Source organism: Hylaeus anthracinus, unplaced genomic scaffold (genome assembly GCF_026225885.1).
Source record: "Hylaeus anthracinus isolate JK02 unplaced genomic scaffold, UHH_iyHylAnth1.0_haploid 12001, whole genome shotgun sequence".
Taxonomy (NCBI): Eukaryota; Metazoa; Arthropoda; class Insecta; order Hymenoptera; family Colletidae; genus Hylaeus; species Hylaeus anthracinus.
Genome location: NW_026534348.1, coordinates 5,547,273 through 5,570,405, shown reverse-complemented (window position 1 = coordinate 5,570,405; position 23,133 = coordinate 5,547,273). Strand labels below are relative to the sequence as shown.

The 23,133-nt window shown below is 43.7% G+C and overlaps 1 protein-coding gene and 1 long non-coding RNA gene across 7 annotated transcripts in view; both read left to right on the top strand.

Moving 5' to 3' along the window:
- LOC128890808 (cysteine-rich motor neuron 1 protein) overlaps window positions 1–23,133 on the top strand; it is a 244,239-nt gene that overhangs the window by 92,224 nt on the left and 128,882 nt on the right. The window lies entirely within an intron of this gene.
- Window positions 1–23,133, top strand: part of LOC128890843 (uncharacterized) — a 109,911-nt gene that overhangs the window by 10,703 nt on the left and 76,075 nt on the right. For 4 of the 5 annotated variants that reach the window (XR_008460689.1, XR_008460691.1, XR_008460690.1 and 1 more), the window contains exon 2: window positions 11,513–12,956. This is a non-coding gene — a long non-coding RNA (uncharacterized LOC128890843). Of the gene's footprint in view, window positions 1–11,512; window positions 12,957–23,133 lie in introns of those variants that run through there. The other variant, XR_008460688.1, reaches the window with a different exon arrangement.

Below are 23,133 nucleotides of genomic sequence, written 5' to 3'. Positions count from 1 at the left end.
CCGAAGGTTTAATCCTTCCGAGGAACCGACGAAATCGTTAGCGAGGCGGTTTACGAAAGCAAGTATGTTTGTAGAACAAAAATAACGTAAAGCTGAACTCTGGAGTGGCGTGGGTGCGTGGGCGGGTCGCGTGGGCCGCGGGAGTTTGAAGTCACGCGCTCTCCAGATATTTGAGCACGTAGTCGGCAGAAATCCTTCGAATGACGGGTCAAAATAGACGCCTTAGAGCTCGCGAGGTTACTCTTTGAACTCGACTCGACGTAACGTCAACGGCAGTGTGGCGACGTTTCCATTGACGCGCGATGACCGTACGTAGAAGTCCAGAGGGTTGCGCGGACCTTTTCCCAAGTGGGAACTCGACTTCATGGATCATTCCCGAGAAGGCTGCGCGTTTTATGCAGTAAAACGTGGTACTTTGAGGGGGTGGAAATATGATTGTAAAAATTGGATGATGGATGATACAGTGGGACGTGATAGGTCGTGATATGTTGCAGTTTGATACGGTAGGATATAATAGGATACAGTATGATGCAGTAGGAGACGATAGAACACAATACGATATGGTATGATACAATACGATACAGTATGGTAGAGTTTCAAACAATGAGGATACTAGGTTAATCGGATAATAGGATATAGTATGATACAATAGAAAACGATAGGATGCAATATGATACAATACAACAGAGTTTGAAACACTGGGATATGATATGGTACAACATGCCAAAGTATGTCGAAGTGTGATAAAATATATATTAAAATATAATATACCAATCGTACAGTCTAATATAATATAACACGGTATAACATGATGAAATAGAATACACTATCGTACGGTATAATGTGATACAATAAATAAAACATGCTACCGGTACGAGATACGTCAGTTCGTGACCTGGCGGAGAGTCGAAGAGCTGGTTCCTCGAGGTTTATCGGTGGAAAACGCGGAACAAGCGGCGTAGGTGCGTGCGTGCGGTCGGAACTCCGATAACGGCACTTCGCAGCAGAGGAAACCGACTATTCGCGCTCGTGCGCGCGGATAACGATCACTTTGAATCAATAATTCAACCGCGACAAGCCGCGTCTCCCATTTGCCCGTAATGGACGATTGAAACTTCCCGGGCGTTGTATAACGAGGGATTTCGCGTTCCCAGCGTCGAGGAACTTTGACGCCGGCCCCCGATTCCCATGAAAATTCATGAACCCGGGCCGGAATTTTTAACGGTCGCTACGAAATCGGATCCCCACGCCGAGGAACTACCCGAAAAATCCAACTGAGCCATAACCGAGGATTCCTTTTAGGCGTGAAATTTTGCTATGTTTTGGGATAAAAATCGTTATTCGATCAAAACGTGATACTCTACGGAGCTTTTCAAATTAAGGACGTCAAGTTTGAGACCTTGGTTGAAATCATTATACGACAGAATACGATTCTTTACAGAACTTCCTAAATTAGAGCTAGTCACCCTTGAGCGGGTTACGTTGGAATTCTTTGGGGCTGTGAAAAGTTTCGAACAATATAACGTTCTAATTTTTTTTTTTTTTTTTTTTTTTTTATCAGGATGTTTTCCCTTGAACCTGTAACCTTAGAGATCGAGATAAATTTGGAAAGCGTTTCCACGACATAAGTTTCTATTTGGCGTTATCGGTCCTAGGACGGTAGACCTGATTGGGATTTAATGGGAAACGTTGGCCGTTGGATCGGATGGTAATAAGTTTAGGCGGTTCGAGGAACGGAGGATGGATCGATGTTGACTCCGCGCATTGAGGAGGGTCCCATCGATTAAAGTCATCGGTTGGGGATATCCTGCTTCGTCAAGAGTGCAGCCTGCGCTCGTGTGGAGGCCCGCCCCCTTGCAAGCCGCAGATTCTAACGAGATCAAACGATCGCAAAGGCTCATTCCTCTCTCGCACGGTAGCTTGAAATCACGAGAACATGACGTAAATTACGAGCTTTCCTTTCCTTAACAAATTACGGTGGATTCTGGTCAGGTCGCTTTAATCAAATTGGAAGAAAAAGGATCATAGTAAGGGGCGTTGAGCCATTCAAATCGCGAAGATTACCTCGAATGATTAAAATTCGAATTTTATTTCGTTGCAGTAGTACCAACAGCACCAATAAAAAATATCGACAAAAATAGAAAATAATTAAAACTTAACCAACTCGGTGGTTAAAGCACAAACAACCCTTGAAAAATTCCACCTAAAACTCTCAAACGAAACAATTACGTCTTAATTAGGCCCATGTAATTCTTCAGTTTTTCGCGACTGGAAATCAGCGTTGACGAAATTCCCGCGATCTCGGGGAATTTTCCGCTGCGAAAATCCTGATGGATGTATCGCGACTGTCTGTTTGCGAAAGGAAACCGCGAGGGCGGTTTCGCTCGACCGATGCGTGCACGGGACAGCGGCGTTTTCGTCGTATCGATTCCACTGGCTAAAAGGGATCGCGAAACCGGTCTAATTAGAACTAACGCTCGTCGCTAATTCAGCCGATATTATACGCGACGTGCAACGGCTCCCGGTATACACGTGCAATGCATACATACTGGTTCGATTCGAGACTTACAAGCGAATCATTCGATTTCACCCTCTCTGATTTTAGTCTACCTCCGCAGAATGGCAAATTACAGACTCGTGTAGCTGCCTGGTAAACAGTCGGACGCGGGAATTCGACGATTCGAGAGATTTAGGTCATTGACCGTAGGTTTTTGCGACGCGGGACAATTTTGTTTCGATCGACTTTAATAATAAAATAGATCATTTCTTCGTTATAGAATTTAGAGTGTAGAGATGAAGAAGCCTTTTTTTTTATCTTTGAAATAAGAAGATAGGTTCCTCTTGAGATATCATATTTAGTAGAATACACATCTGTTAACAAAAACATCAAAATGGAAATATACAAAGATACGATGAAGTGTATCTTTATACATCTCTCTACGTGTTCCTGTTCTTCCAGGCGAGATAAATGCACACAAAACACCGAGCAAGGCAAATAGGGCCCGTTCCCTATAAATATTTATACGCATAGTTTAATCTCCATAATCTTCAGAATTTTAATTCTCGTGCTTTTAAAATTGTTTCTAAAATGCCACGGTATTCTAAAATGTACGGTATTAATTAAGCGGATTCTCGTAAGCACTGTTCCCATTAACTCGTGTAAATAATTCAAAAAGTCTCTTCCCCTCTCCACCCCCTCACCGCTGTTTTTCTCTCTTATCGAAAAGAGGTACACGCGTTTCATCGTAGAAATGAAAATCTTTCTATACGAGGCATGATTACATTTGGGAAATGTTTCAACATCACAAAAGACCCCAAATAAAATGATTTCCAGAAAGGGTTCCAGGATCGTGCTTTTAATCAAACACAAGTGAGACCCATCGCTAGGAGTGCACGATCTTAGAGACCCTCCTTAAATGGTCGAGGCATTTCTCTTGCGAAACACTTGGAAAGGCACTCTCTGTTAATTATTTTGCACCAGTTTGATTTCCAACCGTGTCATTCAACCGTCGAGATCCAAATCGTTTTCGCGAGATCCCGATTTTGATACTCTCGTCGATATTGGGCGCAAGTTGAACGCCTCAACTGCCACCTAACGAGGTCGTTTCGTTGTACCCCGGTGCCCCGATACGAATCTATGTACCCATAAATACGGTTATCTATATTTCCAATTAGCATACGAAATCGCCGTGGAAGCCACGGAGAGAGAAAGGACGATCAGAATTCAATGAGTCGCGTGTTTCATAAAGAAGGTGATTCCACGGCGTCGTTCGATCGGTTGGTATTTACGAGCTATTCGTGTCGAGGAAAACATTCGTTGTACGGTAATCTCCAACATAAGCGAAACGATTTTTCCGCGGATGCTGGATGCGGAGTTATCCACGCCGGTGTTTGTGCCATTCGGTACAAGATAATAGATGAAAGCGATAGATAAAACGCGCGGGTGGGATAGTGATTTTCATCCACGAGGATATGGAAGAATTTTCGACGATTTTATTTACTAGAATCATGGATCTAGATGAATTATGACGAATTCGAACGATTATAGACAAATTCAAGTCCATGACAGACATACAGTTAATCCCATAAATATTCGTACCATCTGTGTCGATAGAAGAAGTTTGACTAAAGTAAATAATAGTTTCGATATTACCGAATGAATTTTTCATTATAAGTATGTATATGAATAAGCTTATACATGTATTTATATATACATCGACATATTTATACAAGCATGCGTTTGGAAACATCAAACCAGCATTTAATTTAAATAAATTTCTTTAATACATATAGAGGGTACGAATATTTATGGAACTGACTGTAGTTTCTTCTGTTTAATGAAACACTATACATAGAATACAGAACACATTCTCTAGGACAGATAAACATGTTCTATCAAAAATTCCTAGAAATACTCCTCGAAGTATCCACTTCTAACACAGCTACGAGCCACCTCGGATTATCCACACCTTCGGAAAAAATTCCAGAGTGTCCTCATTTTTCGCCTAGACCCTTGAAAGATGCCAGAAGGCCAAGGGAGGCTCTTATTTTTGACGAGCAACAATTCCTGTAGCATTCGAGGAGGATACTCCTCCACGTGTCGGATAAGGTGGCCTCTGTAGAAAATGTTTGTGCGTAAAGGAGATACGATTCTAGGAAGTCCCCCTTTCGCTTGGGGAAAGATACCCCGTTATATCGCGAAGTATATCCTGCGCTCGAGGCGAGCCACGACGAAGCGAGTCGACCATATCCTGCGGAGGGACTCTACGGTCACGAGTTCATACCCCTAAGTGCCATAAGTATCTCCTATCTGGCGAACGTATCTGGCTGTTTAGCGAACGTGCTTAGACACCCATCCTGCTTAGTACCCGTCGCAAGGGTATTCCCCTGGGAACAGACACTGCACGCTCGAGACGTTTCCTTTCCCTTCCTAGTCGTCAAAGCCACCCTTTCCCCGCGCCCTCCACGCGATACCATCCCCCTAAAACGATTCGTCCACGTCGAACCTGCGCGCCACTTTGTCAACGTCCTTTCGGCTTTGATTTGCTCTTTCGCGCTGGAGATAAGCGAACGGTGGAATTCAACGATGTACGATTGCATCTTCGGATATTTCGGGGAAAAAGAGGAGCCCTGGTGGATTATTTCGCTTCGAAACGGAGGCATTTGCTACCCGAGAAAGGAGGTTATTGCATCGAGAACACCTAGAGAGCCCTGGCGGTTACTTGGGTAACTCTCGAACTGAAGGCTACTCTTTAAGGTTTTTTATTGCACTTCTTGGATGCGGTAGAATTTTAAAAAGTATAAAACTCAAGTTTCAGGTTTTATCTTCACTTGCAAATTTTACTCCAAACACGGTCGCCCTCTGTATTTCGCAATAATTCGTATTTATTTTACTTCGAGACTTCTCCCGCAAATTACAAGATATAAGAACCGCAAACTTCGCCTTCCACGGTTCCTCAAATACGCTTTCCTCCCGAAGGATCATTCGTTAACCAGAAAGAAAAGTCCGTTCACCTCCACGGGACCATTCGTTGCGCTCCCATCCGCATTTCTGCAAAGTGGCAAATCTTTTTTTTCCTACCGTTTACTTGCCAAACTTCCCTCGTAAATCCCTCCTCTCGGAATATCTGCACCGAGTTAACTCCCCGTCTCGCATATTTCTTTCGGCGTCACTTTGATTCGCGCGTTTACCTGGCATCGTTCGCGATCAAATTCGCGCCGGACACGCACCGCTTCATCGTGTTCCAGGCGAGTCCTTTTTACAGACGCGCGCGAACACCGTCGAACGGCGACGCGAATTCCTTTTCCCCGACACGGTTCCTGCGCGGCGAAAAGCGAGCCATTCGCCGCGCGAAAAGGAGCGCGTGTGCGTGCAAACGTTTACGTAGGCTAATGTAATACGGGTGATGATGTCAGCGAACTGGTCTTCGCCGTTCGCTAGGTGGCCCCCTCGTTCGATTCAGATTCCTCCTCGTCCGGTCGTTGGTGAAGAACACCTGGTTTTTCCTCCTCGAGTATTTTCTTGTCGTCTTTGACGAACCTGGCCATCTTCGGTCGAGTGTTCGCGATATTGTTGCTGAGAGAAACCGCTGGATTCAGAAAGAGAAACGTCTCGCGAGAGGCCACGGTAACTTTGCACCTTTACGACGCTGGTAATGGTCCCTGGACGCCGATTGGACGCGGCGGTGTTTACTCGAGGACCTGACAAAGAGATTCGCGAATTGTCTCGAGGATTCGTTGATTTTCGGATGAGTAAATTCGATCGAGGTTACTATTCTTGGACGGTGCATGTATCAGGCGATTGATGTGGTCTGTGAACTCGGTTTGATGAACGATGATCTTCTTTACGCCACGATGACTGAATTTACTCGACTTGTGAGTCAGCAGTGTCAAATCTTGTGCATTGCTGTTCTACGAAATGGGAAGATAGAAAAATAGACCTGTTCTATATAAAGGGGCTTGAGGATTATATTTTTTGATCGAACACGAGTAGAATGGATTTTCGTGTTTCGAGTGGCTGGAGGAAGACCGAGGCTGATGTCGAACGGTGGGTTGGAATCGTGATCGATCGCGTTGAGTATCGGTGTTTGTAGGTAACTGTAACTCTCCGATTTCCTCGTCGTTCTCGCTGGTACATAGCTGGGGAGGGGGCTTTGCGATTGTACATACCAACGTAATCTCGGGACATTGAACGGTCGCACGTACACCAGTATCTTCGCGGGGCAACGACGTCGAAGCCGGATCTCGCGGAGACCCTGCAGGACGTCTACCCATCTCCCGCTTAATGGTATCACCGACAAACAGGTGAAATCCGACGAATCTCCTAACTGTTGAGCGCGTTTTCGCGTTCTTGGACTCCTTCGAGGAGGGTTCATACTGTGATCGAAGATGGCGATCGATCCAGGATTCTATCGATTCGACCATGGTAACCGCTGATATCATCTCCCGGATTCGAAGATCCGCAGTTGGCGAGCTATTGTAACAGATCAGGCCATTTTTGTGTAGAGCTACGTCGAGCTACAATCGAGATTTAGACCATTCTAGGATGATTTAGTGAATACAGGATCCAGAAATTAGGTCAGGTTATAGATTCGTTACAAGCGAAGATAAGCAAATATTTCTCTCAATTTGACGATCTCTATTATTAGCCTGTGACATGATTTTCTGCCAAGTGCAGAATGCATCTTTCTAGGAATGCACAGTCGTGCCTTGATAAATGGGAAACCCACCGTTCCGCTATGTAACTAGTATAGAAGCGAAAAAGTGTAGAAAAACGAGTATAAAGGCTCTCGCAGCTTTTCTTCAAAGGAAAAAGCCACAGTTGCCCGTTGCTCGCTTTACTCTTCCGGCGCTCCTATCCATCCATAATAGTTTGCATCTTGGAATCGTTGCGGGGTCGATTGTCGTCCTTTCAAACGTTTCAGGAACCGTTCGATCGGGTCTGACAGACGTCTTTGTGTAGGAACGATCGATATTCTTCTGGAAATGGCAGTTTTGTCGGGATCGACGCGGCACGAGCCTCCCTGGCAGAGAACACGGACATATGCGATTCATTTGCATCGATGCTTGGAGAGGCCATCCGGCTTGATTAATGACTCTTTGCGTGCGCGCCTACAGGTGTTCGTATAGGTTAGTTTCGGATGTAGCGGGTGACAGCACCGATAAAAGGGGCACGCCTATTCAGACGGTTTCGTTATTCGAGCCACGCATGCCAGTTTCGCCGAATTAACAGTCGGATACTAATTCGCCGGCTGAGCTCAATGGACGTGTTAAAGCAGTTAAAGCTGCTGGCCTCGTCGCACGTCGCGGTACTTACACGACACGCGAACAAACAATTGTTCGAACTGAAAAGGCTCGTTTCGAGCCCGTATCTCCTAATGAAACGGCTTCGAGCATTCGTGATTGTAGATGGATGTTATTTCGCGACGGTTGAAAAAAAAAAAAAGAAATTAAGCGCGAAAGCAGAACAAATTTGAAATTCCATATCACGCGCGATCCTACACGGAAGAATATTATTTTACATGTATTTCAAACAGAAATTAATGAAACGCGAGTGGTGCGAGCGGTATACAGTATCAACCTATGCGAGCTCTTTTTGAAATTAAATATATGTTGATATACTAAGCGTAGACATTAATTCTGCGCAATTCCAAGGCAGACTTACTATTTATTTATAACGAAAAACAGTACAAATATCGAATAAATAAATATGTCTGTTTTAACTAGAGTCATAAATAAAGACCCAATTAATTTCTATATCTAATACTCTGATGCTCAACTACACAAAATAGAGAATGACTACCAGAACACGAAAGACACGTCCATAGGCAAGGTTCAAAGAAAGTTAATATAATAATTATTACCGCGATAGACGTTTTTCTTCTTTAATGGGATTTCTTTATGGCTTCCTTACCAAGTTTTTTTTTTCTGTTTTCTTAGAAGCAACTTCTTTTCGAGCACTTCTTTTCGCAGCACCTTTTCGAACGAGAATAAAATTTGTCTTCCGTGTTAACGAGCAACACGGTCTTTCTGCTCCTCGGATATAACGACTTTGCCAAGCCCTTTCCAGGATGCGTTCAAACGATGCGCGTAAAGATTGGCTACGCGCGACCTAATTTCAGATAGCACGCGATAAGATGTCCACGTTCTAAGCGTGCACCTGAATTATTACGCGAACGCTAGCGTTCGCGTTGGCGCCGTGTACGGTTTCCTGTGATAAAGCACGTTTGCGTAGCGAAGATAAACCTCGAATTCGAAGGTACGCATTGGCTGGAACCGCGTTTAAGTGGTCGGAGGACCACTTCCGGTCTCGATGGTGCAAAATTAAAATCTATTCTCGACCGGTGACGTCGACTCGAATAGCGCAAAGTTTTCGATCTAAAATTATCAGATTGCTACCTTAACAGGAGCGAATGATCTACATTTACGTACCTTGCCTCCGAAGTTGTAGCTATAGCTCGTAAGCGTAACTTGTACCTTGAAATTAAAAAGGTCGATTTGAATTCGTTTAAATTGCTCGGTAGTGGGAGACTGTCGAAGGCTGTCCCTGGTCGTCTAACGCGACAATACGCCTCGTCATTGAAAACAGACCGCTGCAGTGTAATGGCATTCTTCTTTCGATAACGTAACGCATCGGCTGACAGTTGACGCGTTCCAACCTATACGATTACTCGGAACGTTGGTTGTTTTTTTTAGAAAAGGAATTCGAAACGTCATCTAAAATTACGTTTAACGCTTGCGTCGCGAAAACTTGTAGCGCCTGCCCGGAGGACGGGTCATGTGTGACCCGAGCATCAATTTTCGTTCAGCTGTTCCAGAGAAAATTTTATCGAGTATTTCAAGTGTATATAATAATAATTGCGAAAATGCAATAATCCGTGTATTAAATTTAGTGCATTTTTAAACAGAACTTTCTCTACTCGATTACATAAAGTGCTTTCATTTTCAAAGCACGAGAAGTACTACTTTATTCGAGAACTATTAGGCTATCCCAAAGGTTTCTTTCGCTTTATTAATAAGTAATACACGCACAATAGTTTATGTTTTATGTTGCATTACTGAATTGCGCACGTTTCATTTTGCTCCATTACTGTTACAACACGAATATCTATGAAATTAGATTGTCTATTTATATAAACACGACTACATAAAATAATTGAGTGCAACTCGCGAAAGAAACATTCGGGACAACCTAATACATTCCAGCGAAGCTAATGTTAGCCAAAGCAGGTTAACAGTGACTCACTCTGGCTCTGATAAAAGATAAATCTACTTCAGGGTCTCGTGCGACCCGTCATCCTCGGTCCAAAGGTTAAGTACCCGGGTTCCAAAGAAATACATAGCCATCGATCGAATTTCTACAACTCCACACAATTAGACAAACCGTGTCTCGTCGTAAGCCTTGTAGAGCAAGGTTTAAGTCTTTCCACGCGAAGCCTACCGGATCATAAGCTCCTGAACCAGATCGATAAGATCACTTTGTTTGCTACAAATAAGGGAAGGGAAGAACGTGACCCAGCATCGAGGCAATATCGGTAATAGCCTGTAACCTTTGTTTGGTTTCACGGAACACGGCCCGATCAGATTGCAATTAAGATAACTAATTTATCGGAACGATCTATCAACGTAACGCAAAGAGGTAGGCGTTTGCGCTTCGTGTAACGGTGGAATGCGAGAGAAAACTCGTGTACGCCGCGCTCGTGGATGTTTTCCATCGTTTGCAACTTCTTATGGAACTTCCTCTTCGGGAAAACATTAGGAAAACAAGTGTTTGAGCAGAGAATTCTTGTTGGAAAATAAGAGAAGTCGTGTTTCTAGCTATTTATCAATAGTTGGACAATTTTTGTCGGCAGAAATAGGAATTGTTGGAAAGTTTTATTTGATAGTATTCAATTACTCGATATTTTTGTTTGAAGACACTAGTAAGATTCGAATGTTAAGGTTTCGACGAACGTTTGGTTAACGATCATGGTTTAAGCTGTAGGTTGTTGTACGAAGTTTCGAAAACGATAAACAAATTCAATCACATTGGTCTTGTCAAGTAACGTAAGACCATCGATCGTTTTTACCAGCAACAGGCACCTGGCAATGTCAACATACGTTATAACGAAAGAAAAATAATTTAATCAAAAGATAGAATGAAAGATAATTATTCCAAGTACCCTCCCAACCAAACATATATCGTCAAATGGAGTTACCAAATTGCACGCGAACCCTCGCACGATTTTACAGGTTATCCGCGCTGATAGTATTTTATTCGTTGCCCAAATAACACAATTTATTGATTTTCAATTGGGCTTTTCCATCGTATCGCATTCGTTTTTCAACTCTAATAACTCGATCAATTATGCATTAACCTCTTTCCACGTAACTATTTTCGGTCTGACGATTTTAGACATTTCGGGAGCATCGAAAATGACCCATAAATTTCAGGTCCGAAACCTTTCGCGCAAATATGTTCGGAATTAAATTAATCGTTCGAATCGATTGAAAATCCATTAAATTTACTTATTCCGCGAGCTATAATTAATTTCGACTAGTTATCGGTATGTAACGAGTGAAATGGCCGTCATGACTGCTCATTGAAATGCATACATTGATCAGCGAACCTGAAAAAGCCGAAAAGCGTGGCGAGTAATCCCATCTGTTGCAAATTGCGAGTTACTCCATTCGACGATGCTCTGTTTATTTATATTCGATAAATAACAAATAAGAAATCACCAATTTCAACAAGTTTGAAGTGTATCAATATGGTAAATATTGGCCCGTAACGTAATTATTTGCGGTATTTCGATGTGATTTACAGAACAAATTTATTCAGAAAATCAAATCAAAATCTATCATTACAATGAAATAGAAATGGGATAGAAATCCTATTAGACATTTCTACGATTACAATTTTTATTAAATGCAAATAATTACGAAACAATTGATAATCCCCCTTGATAACTGAGTAAATCTTTCATTCGTCTAATATCTTCTGCTCACTTCTGACAAACTCCCACTCTGTTAGGCAGTAACGACGCTGGATAGTTAGGGCGAGAGGGCGAAGGGACCGTCAGAGACGGAGGAAGATCGGCGGAAGAGCCGAAACCATCCGAAAAGGAAACGCGGAAACCAATGAGCGAATTTCAGGGTTCCGCCAAGGGAGAATTATCGAGTGGCAAGTTTCTTAACTACCAACTCCGCGAGTGCTCAATTGGGACACGCCGATTTTGTCGAGGCTCGCACATTCTAAACTAATTAATTCCTTTGGTATCGCGACGCGTGGACCATAGGAACATTCGAACCAATTTCAAGAAGAAAAGAGAAAAAAAGGAAAGAAGTTCGGCCAAGGAATAGTTTAATTGAGGCTGCGATCGACTTCGAGTTCGAATTCGAGTTCAAGATTACGTCGCTGCACGGACGAGCAATTTCTGTGATAACAAAGTTTCAATCGACGCGGGGGAACGGAGGATCCCAGAAAAGTTTAAAGGAAAGCACTGGCTTGGAAAAGCGATTATCGATCCCATCAGGGTCTATTAATTACCGGGAATCGCGTTGGACCGGTGGGAGTACACAGAGCAAAGACTGACGTCGAAGAAACGGTTCGCTGGGAAAAAGTCCGCTCGGTGGCAGGCGTTGGCGTTTCACGTCGAAGGAAGAACACCCAGCGCGAACACGAGCGCGGTCACAGCGAGCTACTGGATAGAAATCGACACGGGAAACGTTCGAGAAAGCGGACGATCGTTAAAGCCACCGCGATAAGTCATTAACGCGTTCTGGAGGCGGCCAAAGGCGTTGGAACAATTACCGCGGCTGAGGAGACTTTAAAGCAGCCGAGGGGGGGAGAGCACGTGAGCGTAATTGCTTTTCACCCTGTCTCTCTTGACGAAAAATATACGATACAGAAGTATAAACGTTCTTGCTCCGGTAATTCAGCTCTGGTTCGCGTAATTGCAAGAAAAATTAAATACAATTTTCGACGTGGAAGCAAGAAAATATCAGAAAATTTTTGCCAGCAAGGAGGATCGATACGTAACCGATTTCTCTAATTGATAAAGCAGAGAATTACGATTAGAAAAATTTGCGAGGATCGCAATCCTGTCGGTCCAGGCCCGTGGGATATCAGTGGGATCGATGCGTGGGTGTGTGCATGTGAGTGAGTGAAACGGAGTGAGGAAGAAAGGAGGGGAAGGTGCGAGAGGAAAACTCGTCGAAGTTATTAGCGAACACCGTCGGTTCCAGTGCCGGTGTGAAAGAGCGTTAATTACCAGCTCGTCGTCGGCGGGATATAATGGCGGTACGTTGAAAGACGCACGTAGAGAAGGTCACGAAGTTCGTTTCACGAGACGAGCTGTTATGACGTGACGAGAGGAAAACACTTTGGTGTACTTCCGTCGCGAGTATTCCAGAAAGGAAATCCACCATGAGAGTGTCTGGAGTGGCTGCGCTGTTGATCCTCTGTTGCGTCATCGGTGAGTCCTTCAACATTTATGCGCTTTGACGACGGTGAATATTCCAGGCGATAATATTGCCCCGCGAGACAAATCCGTTTACGAGTTATCGAGACGATCGAGTTCCATTTCGCTTCTGCTTTAAACGCCGCCTTTCTCCCCGCCATTGTCACCTTTCACAGGGTAGAGGTTTAATAACAATTGTCGAGAAGAGGGGAAATTTCTTTTTAAAGAACACTAATCTCCCCGCCACCATCACCGCTACCACCACTTTATATCTCAATATTTACCTGCATTTGCCAACAGATCGCTGAGCTTGTCTCAAGAAAAACAAATCCAAACACGACCCCCTTTGAACCCCCTTCGATTATCCCTAAACCTTCAACTACCCCTAACCGAAAGTGCTCCAAATGTGGTCGTGTTTGGGCTCATTTCCCTCGGGAGTGTCCCACGAATCCAACGACGACGCTACCCTTAAGACATCGTACAAAAAAATACAAATTTTTATTTTCATCGATTCCCTCAACCCTAATTCCTGGGATAAAATCGTAAGCCCTCATCCTGCAAGGGTTTCAATCGGATTTCAATCGGACTTTTCGCGTTTGCTCAAGGCGGCGTTTACAAGAATTTCGCGTGAGAATTCTCAATCTCTGGTTACAGGGTTGATCCAATCCGTCGTTGCACGCGGGACGATGCTCGCGTCATTCAGAGACGTCGGATAAGCCGAGATTAATTGCGCGGCTCACGGACGGATCAGGATCGCGACTCTTACAAAAAAAAAAAAAAAAAAAAAAATAAAAAACGAAATGAAATTGTGATTTATGCGTCTCATTTCGAGCGCGCCGGTGCCTCGCGACGTCCTTTTAAGGACTTGCTCCAATCAGGACGCTGTTTTAAGGCCGTTTACTTTCTCGACTGTAAGGTAAACTATATGGAGCGAAGGCTGGCGAGCTCGCGCGAAATTAGGTGAAAGCGGGGCGCTTGGCACACGTAAACGAAGATTCAATTTTTCCCCTCCACTCTCGTGTATTAAACGCTCGTTTCAATTAGTCGACTCGCGATGCGATCGCGTCGGGTACAAGGAGGAGTTCCGTGCAGTCTACAGCTTCAATCGAAATTCAAACCGGGCTCTCGAAAAAGATGATTATTCAGCGTATGGAATCATTATTCGGTATATAATAATAAATCAAAATTAAAAGGAGCGCTTTATATTAGAAACATCATTACACTTTCTACATTCTTATACGCAATTTCTAGACTTACTCGCAAAACATCAATCTATTACACATGTTCTAAAGAAATTCACTTTCAAACTCGTACAGGAGTGTTTAGAATCAAAAGTTCTTTCTTCTGTTGCACAAAGAGCATGCTTCCCTGTGGCGCCACTAGTTCGTCTGCTCGCCGCATTAAATCTTCCTCAAACAAATTCGAGACGACCTCTTTCCTTCAACGGTTTCAAGCATGCCCGTTCGTAGATTGAAAGCCGTAGTTTGACGCATAAATTTAAATTTTAAATAATTATATATAAATTTATATTGAAAGCATCCGGGTACCGAGCCGGAGAAGGTCAAACGATCGTTCTCGTCGACAGATATCGCGGGTCGAGCCTTTCCTTCCTTTTACGTCGATCCGTTATCCGAGATCTCGGTTGTCCGAATGTACAATGCGTCCGCGAGGCAACGTACTCGCGTTTAATCGCAAGGAGGATATTCTCGCAGCATATTCGCCTCGCAGAGGCAGCGCACAATCGGTATTAACATCACGCCTTCCTCGTTCCGTAATTATGTCAGTTACAGCGCTCGTTACAGCTTTACGAGGGTAAATCGTGGTACCGCGGTGACGTCGAGTCGCGACGCGGGTGCGCGATGCGTTTTAAAGTTGAACAGCAAGTTACCGCGGGTAATTTGCCCGACGTAATAAACGAAATCCTCGGGTTTATCGACTCGTCGAGCGTCGCGAGAACAACCGCTGAAACTAATTTACCAACGAGTCTAGGGGAGGCAGAATTCGTTCTTAAATAAAGTTGTCAAATCTTGACGCGATGCTTGTCAAAGAAAGTCAGCGCGTGAATCGTGGAATTTAAAATAGTGCCGTTAATAGATTTCTGAAGATTGAATATTTATCTTCTAATAAAATTAATAAAAATTTTGCATGTATTATATTTTGAACGAACATTGGAGGGTCTTATAAACCGTGCGCAATATTCACGAACCATCAATTTTCCAAGAAAATTTCCAACTCAAATTTCCCTTTATCCCCTCTGAAATTGAAATTACAATTTCTATTTAACCGGTAGATTCGTTTAACGGAAGACTTCACTTTTCATTTCTAATTAGAAATACTCGGTTAAGAGAATCGTCCATCTCTGACACGTCCAGACTTTTGTAGGAGAAGGAACTCCCACAAACGATCCGACAAATGATGTTGCCGACAGAAAAAGGAAAACATAGCGATAGATCGCTGCGCGCCGCCGTAAATTAAATCCTTTTCGCCTAGTCGACACCTCCGCGATCAATATTATTCTGTTTTTATAGATTCCGAGTTTACGGCGAGCCACGACGCGATAAATTGCCCGTCCATTAACGGCGGCTACAGGTACACAGAGTATAAAAATATTTTCACGGCGGTCGTCACGCTTATTTTTAACGTCGCCTTGGTTCTCCTCGCGAATTGTTCGTTCTCAGCGGCGCGAACCGAGGCCACAGATTAGCACGTGAGAAGTGTTCGGTTCCGCTGCGACCTAAACGAGTCGCTGATAACGCCCGAAGCTCCGGATCTCAGATTTCGCTTCGCATCGTTTGATAGGAACGACGCTAGATCCGATTGCTCGGCTCGGAGATGGGGAGAATTCTCATCAGACCAGAAATTTCAAACGAGTACAAAATAAAGAATTCCTCGCGTGATTTCTCTTCGAATAGAAATTGTAATTTTAACCGTAAAGCGGAAAGGAAGGGTTTTCTATATTTGGAAAAAATTTACTCGTATCGCTCTGCTGGTAATTTTAATTTTTTTCTCTTTATTATTAACAATTTTACTTCACATTTCCTCTTCAACCGCTTCTCCTCGTAGCGTAGATAATTAGATTTTGATTATTTCGAAAATGACTACGACTAATTGACTAATTAATACAATGTCATCGATGATAATTAAGAACGTAACCTGATCACTTTCCCATAGTTCCAGATTTAACGAGGAAAGGTAAACGCACCGAGCGCAACGATAACGATAATGATTTCGCTGAAATAATTAATTTGCAAGCAAAAATAATTTGATACTTTGAAATTTAATTTCTACGATGTATCTCCGTTTGTATCATATTTCATTTTTAATTTCGCGCCAATTATTCTGGAAAATAATTTCCCCGCCGGGTCAACGTCGAATCGACTTTGTTGTTAGCCGGTGATACCAGCTTCAATCGAAACGTGGAAATCGTCCAATACTTTGAGGATTGGTTTTCAACATCAAGAAATGGATTAAATAAATTTCACGAAATTGTTCTCATTCTCTTTCATATCGTTTTCAACGTTATAGATTGTCTCGTATACAGAGGTTAAATTTAAAAAGGTTGAAAAATGCATGAAAGTACAAACACAATCTATATAAAATAAAAGAATTACGTCGATGGATGTCGGTTGAAACCTACCCCGATAACTAGGTACGTCGTTGCCATAACCCATCGAACCCTTGAGCTTCCTCGAGCACACAAACCGAGATCCGAAAATTGATCGTTGCTCGCGTAAATCTTCCACGTCGAAGGAATATAGCCTCTCGATTTCGAGAAATATTTTCCGCCGAGCGGCGAGACCGTAGAAGCGCGGAAAACTCGAAAAGAAAATTGTTGGCCGTAGTCGTCGAGAACTTAGGGACGGCATAACTCAAACACGGGGAAAGTTCGCAGCGTACCTATCCACAGAGAAAGAAAGAACGGAGGAGATCGCGTTGGACGGTGAATCAATTTACGATGAAAAAAGGAGAAGAGTTTCGCGAGGACGGTTGACGCGAACCGTTGCCTCCGAAACTTTCTTGTCAACGACGAGGGGGAAAAACCGACGGGACGACGGGAGGAGCTCGTTAAAAATCCCGCGGAATCGTCGAGTTCGAATCGCGTTGCGTGATTGATGCCATCCGTCGTCGTAATAGGGACCGAGAACGCGACGATTTATCACGCTGCTCGACGAGCGATGCGACAATAATTATGCCAACTTGTCGTGCCACGTGCATTGTTTTTCATAAAATCGCGCAACAATTTTATATTAGAACGTAACTGTCAACGCAGCATAGTTTCGCTTGCTTTCTCATCAGGAGGGTACTGTCTTCGGCATCTTATTCATTTATGGAGGGATACGTTTTCAATTTGTGCCAAAATCAAAAGGAGAAGGTGAGGTAGCGAAATATTTCTTGTAGTTTTTAATGAATTGTAAAATATATCATTGAGCGAAGGTAACGAACACAGGGAAAGGTTAATTAGATTCTGGACGTCGACATTACCGTTTATTCGATCATAAGAGATGGTCGGTTACACTTGATTAAATTAAAATTGAATAACGATTGAAACCCCACAATTTATTTAATTCTCAATCACCTGGTACCGGGTCCAGCGGACAGATCGCGCGATAAATCGTCGCAGCCCCTATAATTCTCGGTTTTCGTCGAGCATCGCTAACGATCTTCTGGCTCTGCGAACGTTTCAGCGTTACGGCAATCCGCGCGAAGTTTGCCCGCGAAGTTCGCCGTTATCTGAGCCGCGTATTCTGACATATTCAAACAGTCGTTAGCTGCGATGTAAGTCGCGGTCGTCGGTGGGTTAGGACGACGGCGCAAAGGGGGCGGAGAAGAGGAGAAGCTCGAGTTTGGTCGTTCGATAACGGACGCAAGAGACGTGTAACCTGGCGAACGCGTTTCTCCTCGATACCGTTGCCCGGCTCACTTCGCGTTTTATCGCTCCAACGAAACGAGATCCGACGCGTTGCTCGTAGGCAGAGGCGCGGGTTCCCATCCGCCGCTTGTCATCCGCGATAAGTTAATTAACGGACCGGCGTGAATCGGATTAATGCGTCCTGCACTTGCACAATGGCAACAAATCTTGGTTAAACTCGGTATCTTAATGGCTTTAAGGTGTCAGGGCCCGGTAACGTTGGTTTGAGGTTTCAACTACGCGAGGCACACTGCCTTGCGCGGGCTCGGTCGTGTTGCCGCGTTACGTTTGATACGTCATAAAGGCTTGGGGGAACAGCGAGTTTCTGCATACCGAGCCACGGTGAAACGAGGTCGTCGAGGATGGGAAGTTTCTCCAACCGGATTTGCTCGTTTCCGTGTGCTCGTCGCTGATGCGCCGGGGACAAATCGATTCGCGGGAAAAATTAATTGGATCCAGCGAATTTAATCGAGCGTAATCGGGGGACGATTGCAATTTGTTTCGATCGCGATTGAATGTCGATTACGATTTTTTCCCAATTGCTCGCAAAGGACGGCTTGAATTTTTTATTTTTTAGATTCCATTCGAGCGCTGGCTACGTTCCCGATTGTGTTTCGAAGGTCGACTGAAATTGCGATTGAACTGCAATTGGAAGCTATAGAAGTCGAGTCGTGGGTAAACTACGGGCACAATTTATAAAATTGTAACAGAATATAACTACAGTTACATGATAGTTTCATCGTAAATAAAGTTCAGAATGCAGCGTATATCGAGGTGGATAACACGCTCGATAACGATATAAATTATCCGAACCTGGTAGGTGTGTTTGCAAAACGATATAGGCGCGATGAGGAGATGACGATGCAGCAATTACTATGCAAGTTTCGATCGAAACGCATTCGTGCGGCCTTTCGCTCGCACTTTAAAATTCCATCGACGATTCGACATCGATCGATATCGACTTGGCGATTACGTGGATTTGGGATCGGTCGCGTGTGACTCGAATCCGTGATTAATTATGACGACGATGCGATTCTCTAATTATCGATTGGGAAATCCCGCTCGCAATTAACCTTAGCGTCACTTCCAAAGATGGACAATACTCCTGCTTTGCATACAAACTTATACGACGCGTATAGCAGAGAAACTAATCTTTGTTCGATACTCGTGGAATAAAAATCAGAGTTGGAATTATGGGATGAAATATTTTATTACGAAGGAATACAAATTTCGATCGGATAAATTATTGTACCTCGGTATTGTTCCAATGAAATTTTGCCCATCCCTGGATCTAGCTCGATCCTCGAACACCCCTCTGGAATAAAAATTTCATCGCATTTCAATTCGATACTTATATTCCTTCGTACTAAAATCCTCCTCATTTGATCCTCTTGAAACTCCAATTTGCTCGAAAAGTCTTCTTCGTGGTAAAACCTATTCGTCATCCTCGCGTCCCTAGAATTTTGAACACTTGTACGAAGATCATTCTCTTTCTCGTTTCCCGCGGGGATTTTTCACCAGTGTCTCGCAGCTACGACATCGTCTCGACGAAAATCTGTTTTCTATAGAGGCGGGACCGTCTTCCTATCGCACTGGTTGCACTTAATGCGCGTTTAAACATCCGTCAGCAGGCACGACCATTAAATCTGACCTGCTTGTTAGCGGGGCTGCTGCCGTTGCGCCTCGGAAGCGCTTGGTATCCACGTTCTTTCACGTGAATCTCGGTTACATTGAACGAAAATCGTATTTTAGTCCTCTCGCGATCCCTGCAAATCCGGCTCAATTAAGAAACCGTGGAATTTTAATCGTCGATCGTGTTCTTATTCTTCTGGGCAAATACGAGCTGTTCGAACCGTGTCAAACCGGAATGGTAACATATATGGTTATCTTAGATGTTTCACGTGGAAGAACAAAATTGCACCTCGTATAAAAACACTGATGTCTTTCTGGAATCTGTAAGGAAATAATATCAATCAGGAATGTTTGATGCCGTATGAAACGGGCTTCTATTTTTAGGAGTCTTTTCCTATAGAAGTCCTATTGTATAAGAGTCTATTTGTATAGAAGTCTTATATATAAGAGTCCTTTTTTTATAGAAGTCTTGTGCGTGAGTTCCTATGTATACCAGTCCTTTTTTTTTTTTTTTTATAGTCTTGCGCGTGCGTTCCTGTGTACAGAAGTCCTTAAAAAAAAAAAAATGTTCTCAGTCTTCGAAGCACACGTAAATCATTCCTAAGAAAAATCTTCATATTTCTGTTCATAACCTTGTAAGTAATTCCCGAAGAAAGTAGTCTCTTCTCGATATTTCATAAATGTTGGACAGGTGGGTTCCTCCTATCGCGGATTCGTCCCTGAGTCGGTGGAATCGCGAACTTTTAAAGCGATCTCGCGACCGTCCCGTATGCACAGACCCAAGCAAAATCGGGGCCACTGGTTTTATTGCGCGCAGTCCAAGATAAAAGACCCGGGCGAAGAAAATGCGAAAAGTTCGGCGATGTCGGATACGTTGATGTCTCCCAGGAAGACCCCCCGGTAACCTCTGTTATAACTGCCGCGAATAGTCGGGGATGTGTATCTACGCGGGACGATACTTGGCGAAGCAGCCGAGCACTTTGGCGATTTATGGTGTCGGTCTTTTAAATAACGCCGTTAGTATAAATCATGGCGTGCCCGCGGCGTGTTCCTCGACGTTCTAAATAAGACTCTCGAAACTTCTTATTAAAGAACTTTGCTGCGCGCCGAGTGTCAATATATTACGTTTCAACCGTTTCCTCGCGAGTCGTTTCAAAACTTTTTCGGAAAATGTTTGTTTCACCTCCCAGAGGGGCGATAGCGCGAACTCGAGTACATTTTGTTTTTTGATTCGAAAGGTAGATGCTTTTGGGGAAAATGAAATAACCTGTAATTCAAGATAACTTTTATGCAAGTGCAACGCGGCCTTTAAACAAGGCAACGCGTATGATGTTTCATATATTTCAAGCATATAACATATGCGATATATACTAATAATAATATCTTAACCTTCTTTAAAATCAGTTCTCGCAGACTCTTTTTTTTTTAATCGATCATCACTTGACTTTGGAATAATTTTCTCTTCTCGACGTTGATGTAAATATTGCATTTCTTTTAAAATACAGATCTAGATTAGGTCTACTTAATGCTCCTAAAAACCTCGAAGCCCCTTTCCTTAACCTATCCATTCGACAACAAAAAATTCACGGAGTCTTTTCCGCTGTATAATGTCCGACACATAACCCCTTAACTCCGACGTTCGGTGGATTTTCAAGCTCGTCGAGGCGTGCATGAACGGTGACGTCTACGCGTATCGACTGGCTGTCTATTTTCGTGGAGCTGGATACATTTAAAATGCATCGAAAGAGATTTCGGCGGTGACGGCTGTTGGCGGTTCGAATGAAATTTCCCGTTGATGCGCGGCGACCATTAGACGGCCGACGTCGGCCGATAGAAACGAAAGTGAAATACCAGGGCCTCGTTAAGCATGCCCGACACGATCGTCGTGATTTGTCGTGTCGCGTTCCTTCTGGGAATAGCGCACGCCGCGAAAGGAAACCCGGCACTGTGGCATCGAGTAGAATCGCGAAATGCGATCGACATTTACCGATCGCGAAGCCAACGTCGTTCGTTGCTCCTCGTCCATCGACATCCGCGTGCAAACTTCCTCGAGCGAGCGTGCAATAACTGAGCAAAAGGTCGACAACTTGTCGATCCAGTGGATGGAAATTAGGATTTGAACATTAGGAACGAGGAGAATTTTTTTTAATATTTCTTGGAGGAGAGAAAACTTTCTCTCAATGGACAAAAAGCGCCTCGGATACGGATCCTTGGAGTCATTCGTGAACACTGATGCGAAAGAATCTCACCCGTGTGTCTGTTTGGATCCTCGGTCCTCTTTCAAAATTCTGGTTGCGTTGTTGTATTTCATATACGGGACCTGAGCCTCTCAGAAATTACGGTCGACCTCCTTTTTCTGAAAGTTTCGTGATTCTCAAACGTGGAAGGAGATATTACTTCAACCAAATGTCTCGAATAAAATTCAGACCACTTTTAATAATTAAAATAATTCCCAAGCTTCGTCCGTTCACCTGTGGAGCACTCCGACGATCGCAGAATCGATATCCACGCGTTGCCATTTTGTAAGGGGGCGGAGGTATTTTTAACGAGTTCCCGACGATGTCATTTTTCAGCGGAAACTCTTCCCGATAAGTCTCCAATCGCCGGGCTTAAAGGGAACAGGGGAAAAGGGGGACGGAGGCCGAGAACTTGATTTCATTTAGCAACGGATCGCGCTAAGCAACACGGTCAACGAGAGAAATAACTCCGCCGCGAGTGCCGGCTTATATTAAACCTTCATTTTATGCAAAGTAGCCACGGTATTGCGTAACTCTGTTACCCTCCCCCGTATTCTTTGGCATCAATTAAAAATTTAATAAACGCCTCGATGCTCGGGCCCTAATTAAATATCTTAACAAACGGAAAACGCTGAGGCAATCGTTTCGTTCTCGATCCGCTGATAAGCGTTTCGAAAATCGAGACCGATGTTACATCGACGATTCGTGTAATAAGTTAAGTGTACCTTATTCGGAACGTTTCCTAAGTTAGACCGAAGTGAAATTAATTTGATGCTGATGGGGGAGTGAGGAGTTATACAAATTACATAAATATGTATAGGTTCGCGCAATCGAGTTTCAACATTACTAGATCAATTCCAGTGTAACATAAATTGAAGGAGCATAAATTGCAGGACTGTAGCAGCATCTATAGACGTGAAACTAAAAAACAGTCACGAGAATCGTAGTATCTGTTGAGTACAAGTCCGCCTTCTCGCTCAAGGAGTCGCTACAGGCACTTTCTCCAACTTTCTGCAACTTTAAAAGGCTCTAACCGAGAGATCAAGCATTATATAGCACGCTCGCGTGTCCTTGGAGCTGCAACAATCGAAACAGATGAACAAATCACACGTCATCTGTTGGATGATCCCTTCTAGCCCTGACGAGGGCGAGTCTGTCGCTCTACCTTAGTTTTTTTTTTTTTTTTTTTATTTCGCTACGCGTCTTCCAAGATACATTTTATCGACTGGAGTCGTCGAGCGATCATATAAATATTCATAGCCATCGCGGCATCGTGGAAGGATTCGAAAGCGATCCCTCGGTTGATTTGCTGCATCAATTGCAGCATTGTCGGGGCCAACAAAGGGAATTGTCCGGTCACGTGGATCGTAAAGCGCCGCATAAGGGTTTTCGCGTTGATTTATAACAGACAATG